Here is a 12,494-nt window from a genome sequence, read left to right on the forward strand (position 1 = left end):
CAGGTGATATTACCAAGCCAACCTAGCCGTTCAAAAGCATATCAAGCGCAAGTAGATAAATAGGTACCACTGTGGTGGGAATGCAAATGGCATTTCCATGCTCTTGTCACAGTCCTCTGTGCGCCAGAAGCAGTTTAGTCCTGCTGGCCACATCACCCAGAAAAGTGTTTGTGGACAAACGCCGGCTTCCTTGGTCTGAAGAGAGATGAGCGCTGCACCCCGTAGTCAGGTTTGACTGGACTTAACCGTTCAGGGGTCCTTTACCTTTACCTTTTACCAAGCAGGTATATTCTTGGGTAGCACTTATGACAACCATGTTAAATAGGCAAGTATTATTATCCCTACTTAAGAACATACTGTAAGAAGAGCCCTGCTGGGTATGACCAAACACGTATCCTGTTCTAACAGTGGTCAATCAGGTGCCCATAAGCAAGTTATCAGCACCAGCACACTCTTCTGCCCATGGTCCGTAGCAGCTGGCATTCGTTGGCATACGGCCTCTGATACAAGGGGAAGTGCACAGCCACCAGCACTAGCAGCCATTGATAGTCTTCTCACCCAGGAATTTGTCTCAATTAAAGCCATCCAAGTTTGCAGCCATCACCACATTTCATTTACAGATGGGAAGGCTGAGAAAGTGTGACTTGCCCAAGATAGCACCAAGAAGATTGTTTTCACAAGAGGGGTGGGGGATTCATTCTGTGCACATAAAGCGTTTCCTGAGCTCTGTTCTTCCTTCTCTTCCTCCTTCCATGACACCCTTCATGACACTGTCATTTACTAATGAGTAGCAGACAGTAAGGGGATGTGGGTGGCGCTGTGGTGTAAACCACTGAGCCTTGGGCTTGCTGATCGGAAGGTCGGTGGTTCGAATCGCCGCAACAGGGTGAGCTCCTGTTATTTGGTCCCAGCTCCTGCCAACCTAGCAGTTCAAAAGCACATCAAAGTGCAAGTAGATAAATGGGTACCCCTCCGGCGGGAAGGTAAACGGCGTTTCCGTGCGCTGCTCTGGTTTTGCCAGAAGCGGCTTAGTCATGCTGGCCACATGACCTGGAAGCTGTCTGCGGACAAACACCGGCTCCTTCGGCCAGTAAAGCGAGATGAGCGCCGCAACCCCAGAGTCATTCGCGACTGGACTTAACTGTCAGGGGTCCTTTACCTTTATCTTTTTAGCAGACAACAGTGTGGTTTAAGCATAGCTCTTGTTATGGAACATAAGTTGTGAGAAACATGGTAAAACATTTCCTAGCCACCCCCTCCAGTGTGCAAGGACCATTCTTCATATATGTGGGCCGAGCAACCTGAATCCTCAGCTGGAAGAGGACTATAGTTGATATAGAAACACGATTTGCAGCACTTGTGTGCTGATGTTGGAGGGACACTGAAGCCAATGAAGACAAACTAGAAATTGGTCAAAAATTGGTACCAAGACAAAAGTTCCCATATGCTAGAACATGTGGTGCTCCTCTGGCAGAGCCTGAAGTTTTTCTCTGTAGCCAGACCCTCACCTTCCTGATTACACAGAATCACAGAACTGTAGAGTTGGAAGGGACCCTAAGGATCACCTAGTTCAACCCCCTGCAATGCAGGAATCTCAACTAAAGAATCCATGACAGATGGCCATCCAACCTCTGCTTTAAAAACCCCAAGGAAGGATAGTCCACCACTTCCCAAGGGAGCCCATTCCATTGTCCAGCAGCTCTTAGCATCAGAAAGTTCTTCCTATGTCTAGCGGGAATCTCCTTTCTTTCTTTCTATTTTTTAAAAGGTTTACAATGCACGTACTTTTGTAAACTGAGAATCTCCTTTCTTGTAACTTGATTGCTTCAGGTTCTCCCCTCTGGATCAGGAGAAACCAAGATTGCTCCATCTTCCATGGGTCAGCCCTTTAGAAATTTGAAGATGGCTGTCGTATCTCCTCTCAGTCTTCTCTTATCCAGGCTGAACATACCTTATGATCCTGGCCTTCAAACCCCAGCGTGCAAGGCAGATCTTTGTCATAGCTTGCTGCCACAGGAACTGCTCAGGTGCTTTGCAAGAGACCCACGGATGCTCACGAAAGAGGGTGGGGTGTTTCCCCCCCTTCCCTGACCCCCTCTTAATGGCAGGTAGGCGCAGACAGGTAGCACATCTGTGGATCGTGTTTTCCTGGGTTCCTTGACCTCGATGCTCTTCCTTGGTGACAGGGTTTTTGTGAGATGATGCTCCATCCATAGTGATGGAAAGGGAGCCCATCTCTCTATTATTTACAGTCTGTCCAGCTATATCACCCAATAATGTTTTATTATCACCAGGCTGGTATAGCTAGGGAGCATTTGTTTCCATGGGGTTTGGTGCATGGGGAGCTGTTAGAATATTGAATTCTCTATGCCAATGAATTCAATCTGGTTTGGATCAGCTGGATGGACAGACGTAGCCACCCTGTGTTCTACTAGTGAGGCAAATCTTTCACCACCTCTGCAATGGACTCTGCTTTTGGGTTGCTAAGTCGTATTCACACACATTTGCATCAGCCAGGGTAGGCAGATCCTGCTATTTGTTGAAATGCGCACATTAAAGGAGTGGTGGAGCAAAAGTCAAGGAGAACTGACTGCAGATCCAGACATTTATGTCTTCAGTGAGTGTGCCTCCCTTTTAGATGATGAAAAACTTTTTCTCTCCCCTCCCCTTCCTTTACAGCAGTAAAAACCCACTAGAGCTATCTACTTGTGAGTGATAAATATACCGAAATTCTTTAAAAAGGTTGGTCTGTAGGACAATCTCTGTTCTCTATGCTAATAGCACTCTTGCCATGCTTTCTAATCCTTTGTTTTGTGTCTTGGGATTCTTTCATATGCAAATCAAACCATAGGGGCACTTTCACATGTAAATCACATTATCAAGTTCATATGTGTCACACTGTTTTCCATTTCTTTGTCTTTGGGGAGATAATAAGTAGTACTTATTCAACATATATAGCATTGCATTGGGCACGTTTCTTGAGTTCAGAATAAACTGGAAATGGGGCCAGGACACCAGTTCTGATGCAGGATTTGGAAGAAGCATAAAAATTGGGAAGGAATTGCAAATACCTAGTGGCTGATTGCTTCATTTTTTATAGAATCATAGAATTACAGAGTTGTAAGGGACTCCAAGGGTCAGCTAGTCAGACCCCATACAATGCAGGAATTTCCACTATAACAGATGGCCACCCAACCTTTGCTTAAAAATTTCCAAGGAAGGAGAGACCACAACCTGCCAAGGGAGACCGTTCCATTGTCAAACAGCTCATACTGTCAGAAACCTCTTCCTGATGTTTGTTGGAATCTCCTTTCTTGTAACTTGAAGCCATTGGTTTGAGTCCTATCCTTCAGAGCAGGAGAAAACAAGCTTGTTTCCTCTTCCATGTGGCATCCCTTGAGTTATTCGAAAATGGCTATCTTATCTCCTCTCAGTCTCCTCTTGTCCAATCTAAACATACTCAGCTCCTTCAGCCGTTCCTCATAAGGCTTGGTTTCCAGACCCTTGATAATCTTGGTTGCCCTCCTCTGCAGATGTTCTAGCTTGTCAACAACCTTCTTAAATTGTGATGCCCAGAGTTGGACACAGCATTCCATGTGTGGTCCGACCAAGGCAGTAGAGAGTCATACTATTACTTCCCTTGATTTGGACACGAGACTTCTGTCAATGCAGCCTAGAATGGCATTAGCTTTTTTTGCTGCTGCATCACATTGTTGACTGTTGTTTTCTAATCCTGCAACTTCATAAGGGCCCCCACCAAATAAATACCACTTAGCTGCTAAGGTGAATTTGGGAAGATGATTGTGTAGCATGATGTACATGCAGGAAATCACTCCTGCCACTGTGATTTGGAGGGAGCTTTCCACCCATCCACCTCCAGTCAGGAGGTGATATGCAGGAAACCCAGAGTGAGAGCATCTCCAGCAGACAGCTAACCTCCAGTCAGGAAGAGCATATCACCCTTATAAAGAAGGTGGTCCCATTGTCAAGCTGCTGTTACTGTTGAGTTGTTTCTCCTAATGCCCAGTCAAAATCTACCCTCCCATAACTTCTCAAGCCCCTTAGGCAGAGTCATTCCCTGTGGGGATAGCAGAAAGCAAGTCTTTGGCTGCATACAGACCTTTAAAGCACATTCAAAGCACAATCCTCCACTTGAAGAAGTATGGGCACTGTAGTTTGTTAAGGGTTGCTGGGAGTAGAATGTTGTGAGGGTTAAATCACATAGCCCAGAATTATTTGAGCAAAATAATGTGCTTCAGTTGTTCTTTAAGGGTATAATGGTGTTCAGCCTTTGTGACAGCCATTTAGGTGTTTGAAGAGCACTATCATGCAACCCCAGAGTCGTCTGTGACTGGACCTAACAGTCAGGGGTCCCTTTACCTTTATCACGTGTGCCACCCTCCCCCCCCAACCCCCTTTCTATTTCTGGCTAAACATACCCACTTCCTTCCGTCCTCCTCTTTTAAGTGAGAGATTCAAGGAACAGCCCTACAGGGGTCCATTTATCTTTGGATTAAAGTTAGGGATACTTGTATGTGCAATGCACACACACACACACACACACACACACACACACATAGGTGGGGAGGGAGCTCCCCTCAACCAGCAGCATCTGCTTCAAACTGGCCAAAACTCCTTCCCGCCAGCTGGAATAGCCAGGCTTGCTTCTCCCTGATCTGTTCTCTCCCTCTCTCTCTGCCCCAGAGACATACTGGCGGAATACTGATCTCAGCTGTGACCTGGCTGGTAATAGCTCTGAACCATCAAGTCTCATTTTAGACACATCAACTACCCTTAGCAGGCAATCAAGCACAAAAGGTGGTCATTTGACAGATACTAAAACTTTTTATGATTTGGGCTGGCCATGACTCCCAGAATCCAGCTTGCAAAGAAAAAAAAAAAAGGGGGGGGGAAATCAATTTCAGCTGCTACAACTGGTCCAACAAAAGATAGTTCATTACCTATTCTATAGGTGTACAATTGCAGTGCTGCTCTGATACAAAAGCATTTAGCAGGATAAGGTCAAAGGATAGCTGCTTCCAAGCATTCAGTGTGTCAAGGTCTATCAGGGCCAATCACATACCCTTTCTAAAGTCCTCTTAAAAATACACGGTAGTGAATTTCTATCATATGATATCAGAAATCAATTTTGGAGCTAAAGAGCATTTGACCTGACATGCTTGGAAGGCCAGGAAAATGAAAAACACACACACATATATATGCCAGTTTCTGGCAATGTCTGGAGTGGTTGGCACAGGTGGAAAGCAATACCGATAAAGCTTGTTGCAGCCTCAATAATACATCATAAGGAGCAGGAAGTTTTTCTTCAGGTGAATCATACAGTCAAAATTGTTCCAGCTAGAACTGTGTGAAATAGCCAGAGTTGAAAAATCTCAAAAAAAGTAATTGGAAACTGTTTTTATCACCACCTCCCTGAGATTCCTGCATTGCAGGGGGCTGGACTAGATGGCCCTTGGGGTCCCACCCAACTCTACAATTCCATGATTCTGTAATTCTCTGGTCTGCAGAGACAGGACGGTGGTCTAGAAAAGAGCAGATTTTACAAAAAAAACCCTGCCCCACTCTCAAATCAGTGACTTCATTCATTTAATATGCCATTCTATATAAATTTGCCAGGTGCCTGTCGTTATTATCCTGATAGTTTAATATTTCACCATTCTCCAGTGCCTGGGGGAAAGGAAGGTGGGGAGGGCTGGCAGCCTAGGTGGAGTTATCCCTCTCTTTCACTATAATCATGTCCTTACAGCATTATGTTTTGCAATTCCCCACCACCAGGAGCTAGTGATGCAGGGGGGGAAATATACATTGTAATGGCATCTGGGCACCACTGAAATTGCAGAATACAGAATATAAAATGCATTTCTGCCATAGGAATCCCCAAGTTACCGGGGGTGAATGCAGCTATGAGTTCCAGTTCTGAACTCTCCTACTGCTCCTCCTGAAAATGAATCCACAGCCTCAGAATTTGACCCTTGGCAACCCTGAGCTCCTTGAATAAAAATGTGGTAAATAAAATACAAAATAATATCCTACTTAAGGGGTTTGTGCAGCGGCACTGAGGGAAGGCAGGGTCTGTACAATGTGTGACCCACCAAGCCAGACAGAACATACCAGCCATGTATGGTGCAATGGAGAGGGGAGAGCCATGTCTGCCATCTTGAGCTCTTTGGAGATAAGATGAGATATAAATGTAATAATAAAATAAACGGGACTTCCGGGTTGGCGCCATCGCCGAATGGCGGACTCCCTCCGACCTCCGGAGGGAGCCTGCTCGGCAGGGGCTGGGTCCTACCGCACCGGCGATGCGGGGACCCTTAAAAACCACGGCCACGAGGGCCGTGGACATGGAGACTCGGCTGGCACCGTCAGCGCCCTCCCGACTCGTGAAGGAGCCTTTTTAAAGGCTACGGATCGGGTGCCGGGGAGAAGCGTGGTGCTTTGAGTCCTCTGCTATCCCTGCCGAGCGCAGCCGCATGCCATCCGGCGGAGAGCGCTGACTTCTTCCATTGAAAATTCGGACTTTTTAACAACAACCCGTGAGTAATTTGGAAACTGGGTTTAAAAGGAGGGGAAAAAAAAGAATTTCCTTTCGATTTGGACACGAGCGGGGGGGGATCCAAAAAGGAAGTCAGTCCCCCCCCCTATTGTAAACCTTCTAAGACAAGGACGGGGAAACCAAGGTCCAAAAAGATTTGTATTGCTGATAAAAACTAAGAATTCCACGATGGGAAATTATAAGAACTGTGCTGGAGGACGAATTGAGGGAGAAGAAACGTAACCCCCCCCCTGGGAACCGGGGTGATTGAAGAGAGAGCCTGGTGAGAAGAGTCGGAGATTTTGACAGCTGTCAAAGTAGCTGTCAAAGTCGGAAAGCAGAGAGGATTTTATTATGAGAACTTTGCTGGCTAAATTTGTTACAATTTGCTACAACTTTTTAAAACTTGGATACAAAATGGCGAAAACATGGATAACAATCGGACTTTTGGACTAGAGAAAACAAAGTTACAACAATCCCCCTAGAGGAGTTTCGGGACATTACAAAGATGGTCGTAAGTGGAAAAATACCATTGGAATTTTATAGAACTGGTTATCTTCTGGGAAAGCTGCAAAACGGAAATAATATTTTGTCTACAGGGTGTACAGCTAAAGGAGACAATGGAATTTTCTATTGAAGAAAGGAAGGGACTGAACGCAAGTTTTTGTTCCTGAATAACAATAATCCCTGCAGACTTACTAAGCTTCTGAATTAGAACGTTTCAGCAGCGGAACAAGAGGAAACTGGACTACAATTTGGAAAGAACAATGGGGGGAGCTTTATTAAAGATTTGAAGCTAAGTGTTTTAAAAAATAATTATGAAAGGAAAAAAACAAAAAAAAAAAAACCAGCAAGGAGTTGGGGGAAAATAGGCGATTTATGGATTGTAAGAATTCCAGGCGGATAACATGGTTTGGTGGTCAGGGGGAAATTAAACCGGGGACAGAGGGGGAGAACTAAAATCCAAAGGCTTGTCAATTTCTTTTTTTGAACTGGTTTTGTTTCATCTATTATATCTTTTATTTCTTATTTTTGATATTTCTATTATGTGGGGTGTCTTTATTATTAAAAAAAAAGGGAAATTGTGGAATAAAAATGGGGTGGGCCCTGGGAAAGAAATTTTTGGCTTTTTATTAAGGGTACTGATGAGGAGTGTAGAAATTTTAAATTCGAACAATGGTCTAAACAAATTAAGTTTTTAATCAGAATTGAGAGCTTGTGGAGCCAACAATATGAAACAGGAATATGATAGGGGTGGGGGAAGGGGGGAGTCCCAGAAAGTGGATATATGAAAATAAGGTTCTGAATGTATTTTAACTTTTTACTTTCTGTATTTTTGAAAATTTTAATAAACATTATTTTAAAAAAAAAAAATAATAATAAAATAAACGGTTGCTCATCTTGTTCAGTCACTTCACTGATAGGTTTAAAGTGAATTTTCTCCTTCCCAGAACCATCTAGACTGGATACCTGCAGTATTCCAAAACTGGTCCATGCATCAATGCAGCTGAACTTACCGGATGCTCATTCTTGAAGAGTAGCTCTTGAGTCCATTTCCTACTGTCTTGCAGAGGTAAACTGCAGAAGGGCTGAGGAATCACAGTTTGAGCTTAAAATGTGAATTGGAAGATTTGTAATATAAGTCAATCAAGACTGTATATTTAGCCATCTGTTATGTATACTTGAGTGGAGAGGGTTGGGCTAGATGGCCTTGGGGTTCCTTCCAAATCCACAATTCTATGATTCTAAGACTTCTCACCTGATTCTCTGCTCCACCTTGGATGAACTCTGATGTTGGGCTGCTGTTAAAGCAGATTAAAGCAGATTAGAAGATCTCTATACATAATCCATGTCTGATAGAAACGTCCCATCAGAATAGACAATCTCCAAATAATTGGGTTTGTTCTGTGTATGGCTCTCTTTTTGTATCTTTTTGGGTAATGGGTATTTTTCTGTTTTCAGATTCACTGCACTGTTAGACTTCCGAACCTATGGGGAAAACATGAGGTTAACAATTATTTCTCTGTCTCATAATGAGGCAATGTTGAGAAACTGCTGAGAGGGCACAGCAAAAGAAAATGAAAAATTGGAGGAATGTGGAAACAGAGAGATGACATTCCTTGAAATCAAAGTACAGGAAATAGATCTTATGAGATAAACTGAGCAATATGAGAAGAAAAAAGATCTCATTAATCTCTCAGGTATTTCTTCCTACGGTGATTGAGTGCTAACACAAAAAGCAACACAGCTGGTTTGTGATCAGCACTTTTTGTTATGGATAGAAGACTGAAGCAACAGATCACAAGTAGTGTTGGAGTTGTTGTAGGGTAAAGGATGCAGATTCTTCCTTAGCTCAGCTCAGGCTTACAAAAGAAAATTTTGCTTGGTGCAATTGTTCTTCAGGATGAGAGAAAAAGGATTCTTAACTCAATAAATCATTTGGAAAAGTTATCTATTTTCAAGGGGAAAGGGAGCTCCGCAGCAGAATCTGGTGACAGTTGTGACCCACCTTAGATTGATACCCCACTCCTTTTGTCTAGGCTGGAGGAGAGCCAGCAGACTTGGTTGAATTTGGCTGTTTAATATAGCTACTGTCTAATTTTTCATTGCCCAAATAAAATGTGTTTTATCTTATATTTTAAAAAGTAGTGTGTGGTCAAAGATGTGTGCACGTGCTTTTTTGCTTATTTCAAATGTGATGGCCCTACTTTTGAGATACCCCCCCCCCCATTACTGCAACAACAACATTACTAATTGGGTGTGCTTGTGTGTGTGTGTGTAATCCCATGTTTATAGTGGTTTTATTTACCACTGAAGCAGCAGTAAAGAATGTAGATAGCCCAATAAATTATAAAATAATCGTTCAGGTGAGACATTCAAAACCAAATTTTAATGCATTTGAACAGAATCTATTGAAAGCAACCGAAGAGTTCTATTATTTTGTTCTAAAAATGTTTCTTATTTAAAGACATTGCTTGTACTAAAACCAAAATGTTCTGTAGGATTCTGATATTTGAGAGATGGGGAAATACTGGAAGCAGTATTTTAAAGAATTTATTCTTGTAAACAATATATAAAAGGTGGAGATGGGGAAAGTAGTTAATCACTCTGTGTCTAAAACGTGCTTTGCTTCTCTTTGGAGAAATCCTGGTGGTAATATATACAGACACAGACTTGGCAGTTAATAATAGATTATAAAAAGCAGTGCCCTTTATCATCTAAACCCCAAACCTTTTGAGGCTTGCAAATATAGAACCGTCTGCTTGGTGATTGTAGAGATTTGACGTCAGAAAGCAGTTCTGTTTCTCATCTGAAATACCAGTGTGTCATTTCACATACACAAAGGGGACTGTAGTACTCAACAGGTTATATGGATTTGCAGTAATTCAGGTAGAATAGCAGAGAAAAATAAACTTCTTGCAGAGGGGTAACAAAAAGCTTGACAATAAGGCCAGTAATTTAAATATCTAGACAAAGGTGATACCAGCTAGATCAGGGGTGGGCAAGGTTTACCTCGCCTGGGCCAGTTCACTCCAGCAGAGATCCCTCCGTGGGCCAGATTGCGCGCGCCTGCCCGTGATTTCCAGCCTCTGCGCAGACGCCATTTCCGACACTGCAGAAGCGAGTCCCCACACCGTGCTGCGCCAGGTTAGCTCAGCGTGTGGAGACTCGCTGAGCAGGCGTCTTGGTTTGGGGGTGGCTCGTGGGCCAGTTAAACAATCCCCTGGGCCGCTTGTGGCCCATGGGCCTTAGGTTGCCAACCCCTGGGCTAGAAGAATTATGTTACCTGTACTGTGTTCTTGCTGCCAGGCTACGCTTTTAATATGCACATTAATTGCTTAAGAAAACCCAAAGGATTGGATAAGCTTTTTAAAAAATAAAATAAATCTAAAATTGTTTGACTGCTGTTCTCTGTGTAAATATAAAACTTTGGAGGAGTGGGAATGCAATGGAGTACTCTGAAAAGGGGCATTGCTGAAGAGGCGAATTCTACAATGCAATGTTTGAGGTTATGGCATAGTGGAGCTTTTCCCATTGTTTGTTGGTATGTTCAGATCTCTTTTTTCTAATAAGATGCTGCAATACATTTTTAGATCTGATATATTCTGGGGGTGGGGCAGTGGCCTCTTCCTTACGGTGTTGTTGGAAGATATTCCGGATGTGTGTTTTGAGATCTCTGCATTCCTTATCAAACCAGATTGCAGCAAAGGGCTTCACACTACGAATTGTTGTTTTGGAAACTCATTCAGAGATGTTGTTAGGATTTCAAATGATTCAATAGCATCTTGGGGGATTACTGAGTTAATTATGGAAGCTCTACATTCCAACATGATCTCAGTTTGGGACTGTTGGAGAAGTTTGTGAGTTGAGTCTCTGGTCCAAGGGATTCTAAGCAGGAAATCTTAGCTTGCTTCAGGAGTCAGAGGCAATGCAGATGTGAGCACAGGATTTTTAAATTTGGTGGCCGGAGTCAAAGATGAATAATCGCCATTGGTGCAAAGTTCATGGCTCATGCCGGATCAGTTCCATTGGCAGGGGGTTCATGAAGAGGGTGCACGGGGAAGGAAGAGCTGATGGTTAGAATCACAGGGAGGTGATCGCTCTCACTGTGGTATCCCACCTCAAAGGTTTCAATATAGTTTATCAGAGCAGAGGAGCCTAAGATGTAGTTGATCATGCTACTTCCTGTCCCAGAGACAAATGTGAACTCACCTAGCCAATCACCTGGTAATGAGCCATTCAGGATTACTGTCAAAACGTGCACACAACTTGGCAAGGCAAACTCCGGCCTCATTTATATGGGTGTCTTTGGAATGCTGCACGCTAGAGAGAAGCTTGGGCAGGGGATCCTTGGTGTCAAAACGCAGCTCTCTTGCAAGCTCAAAATTGTCTTTCCCACTCTTGCGCTGAAATTGCTTGCACTTAGCAGATTGATGTTGGGGAATTTGGTCTCCAGTTTTTTCAAAGATGATGTAAGTTGATTACAATAGCCCATCAATGTTTGCTTGTCGAGGCAAGGGGCGGGGTATAAACGTTGATTATAATTAGAACCAAGTTTGAAGTTCTCAACAAGAATGCATGGGCAATGGCTGGAGGGAAATCATTTCAAGATTAGGCTGCCGGGTGCAGAGAAGGGTTAGTCCTGCTTTATATAGGCCCAAATTGAGAGTGCTTCAAAATGCTTTATGAAGGAGAGAGTTGATCTTAATGTGCAAAATGACTAATCACAGGTTAATTGTAACATATTAACATGATGATAGAGCAATCTGGTTTTTTTTGCTGACAGCTTTTTAATGGTCTCAGACTCATGGGCATAATGGATTTTTAACAGCCACTGACAAACCAACCCTTCTGACTACTTTCCATAAAAAGGTAGTACTCCCTTTAAAATGGGAGCATGTGGACACAGCTCTGCAGATTCTGACTTCTGGTGGAGGTAAATACTCTCTTGCAGTTTCAAGCAGCCAGCTCCTTTCTCTCTCCAGCCATGTCCCTATGTGAGGACAGTGTGTAAATACCACTTGTCTGAACCTGTTTGATCATATGTGCTTCCTAGGCTTGCTCATATGGAAATACTAGGGGTGTGTATAGGCCCCAGGATTGGCCTTGCATGAGATCGATCGATCTATCTATCTATGATCGGTTTCAAGAGTTCCTCTGAGCTCTCAGCTTCAATATGCAATTCAGGTTTCTAATCACTCTGTATAAAACAAAGCTCAGTGGTGCCCATTAGCTATACAGTGGACCCTCTAGTTACGCACTGTTCTGGATACGTAACTTTCGGGTTACGAATGCAGCAAACCTGGAAGCGTATACTTTCAGGTTTCACCACATGCGCATGCGGAAATTGTGTCTGCACATGTCCGCGGCACCAGAAATCGCTTCTGCGCATGCCCAGATGCTGAAAATTGCACCTGTGCAGAAGCATTTTTCGGCG

General features: G+C 43.5%; 1 long non-coding RNA gene across 2 annotated transcripts in view; it reads left to right on the forward strand.

The window, feature by feature from the left end:
* Positions 1 to 12,494, forward strand: part of LOC308475999 — a 94,044-nt gene that overhangs the window by 38,652 nt on the left and 42,898 nt on the right. The window contains exon 3 of one of the 2 annotated variants that reach the window (XR_013985627.1): positions 8,008 to 8,098. The exons of the other annotated variant lie outside the window; for it this stretch is intronic. This is a non-coding gene — a long non-coding RNA (uncharacterized lncRNA). Of the gene's footprint in view, positions 1 to 8,007; positions 8,099 to 12,494 lie in introns of those variants that run through there. 2 annotated transcript variants of the gene reach the window in all.

The sequence above is a fragment of the Podarcis pityusensis genome (genome assembly GCF_964106645.2).
Source record: "Podarcis pityusensis genome assembly, chromosome: 4".
Taxonomy (NCBI): Eukaryota; Metazoa; Chordata; class Lepidosauria; order Squamata; family Lacertidae; genus Podarcis; species Podarcis pityusensis.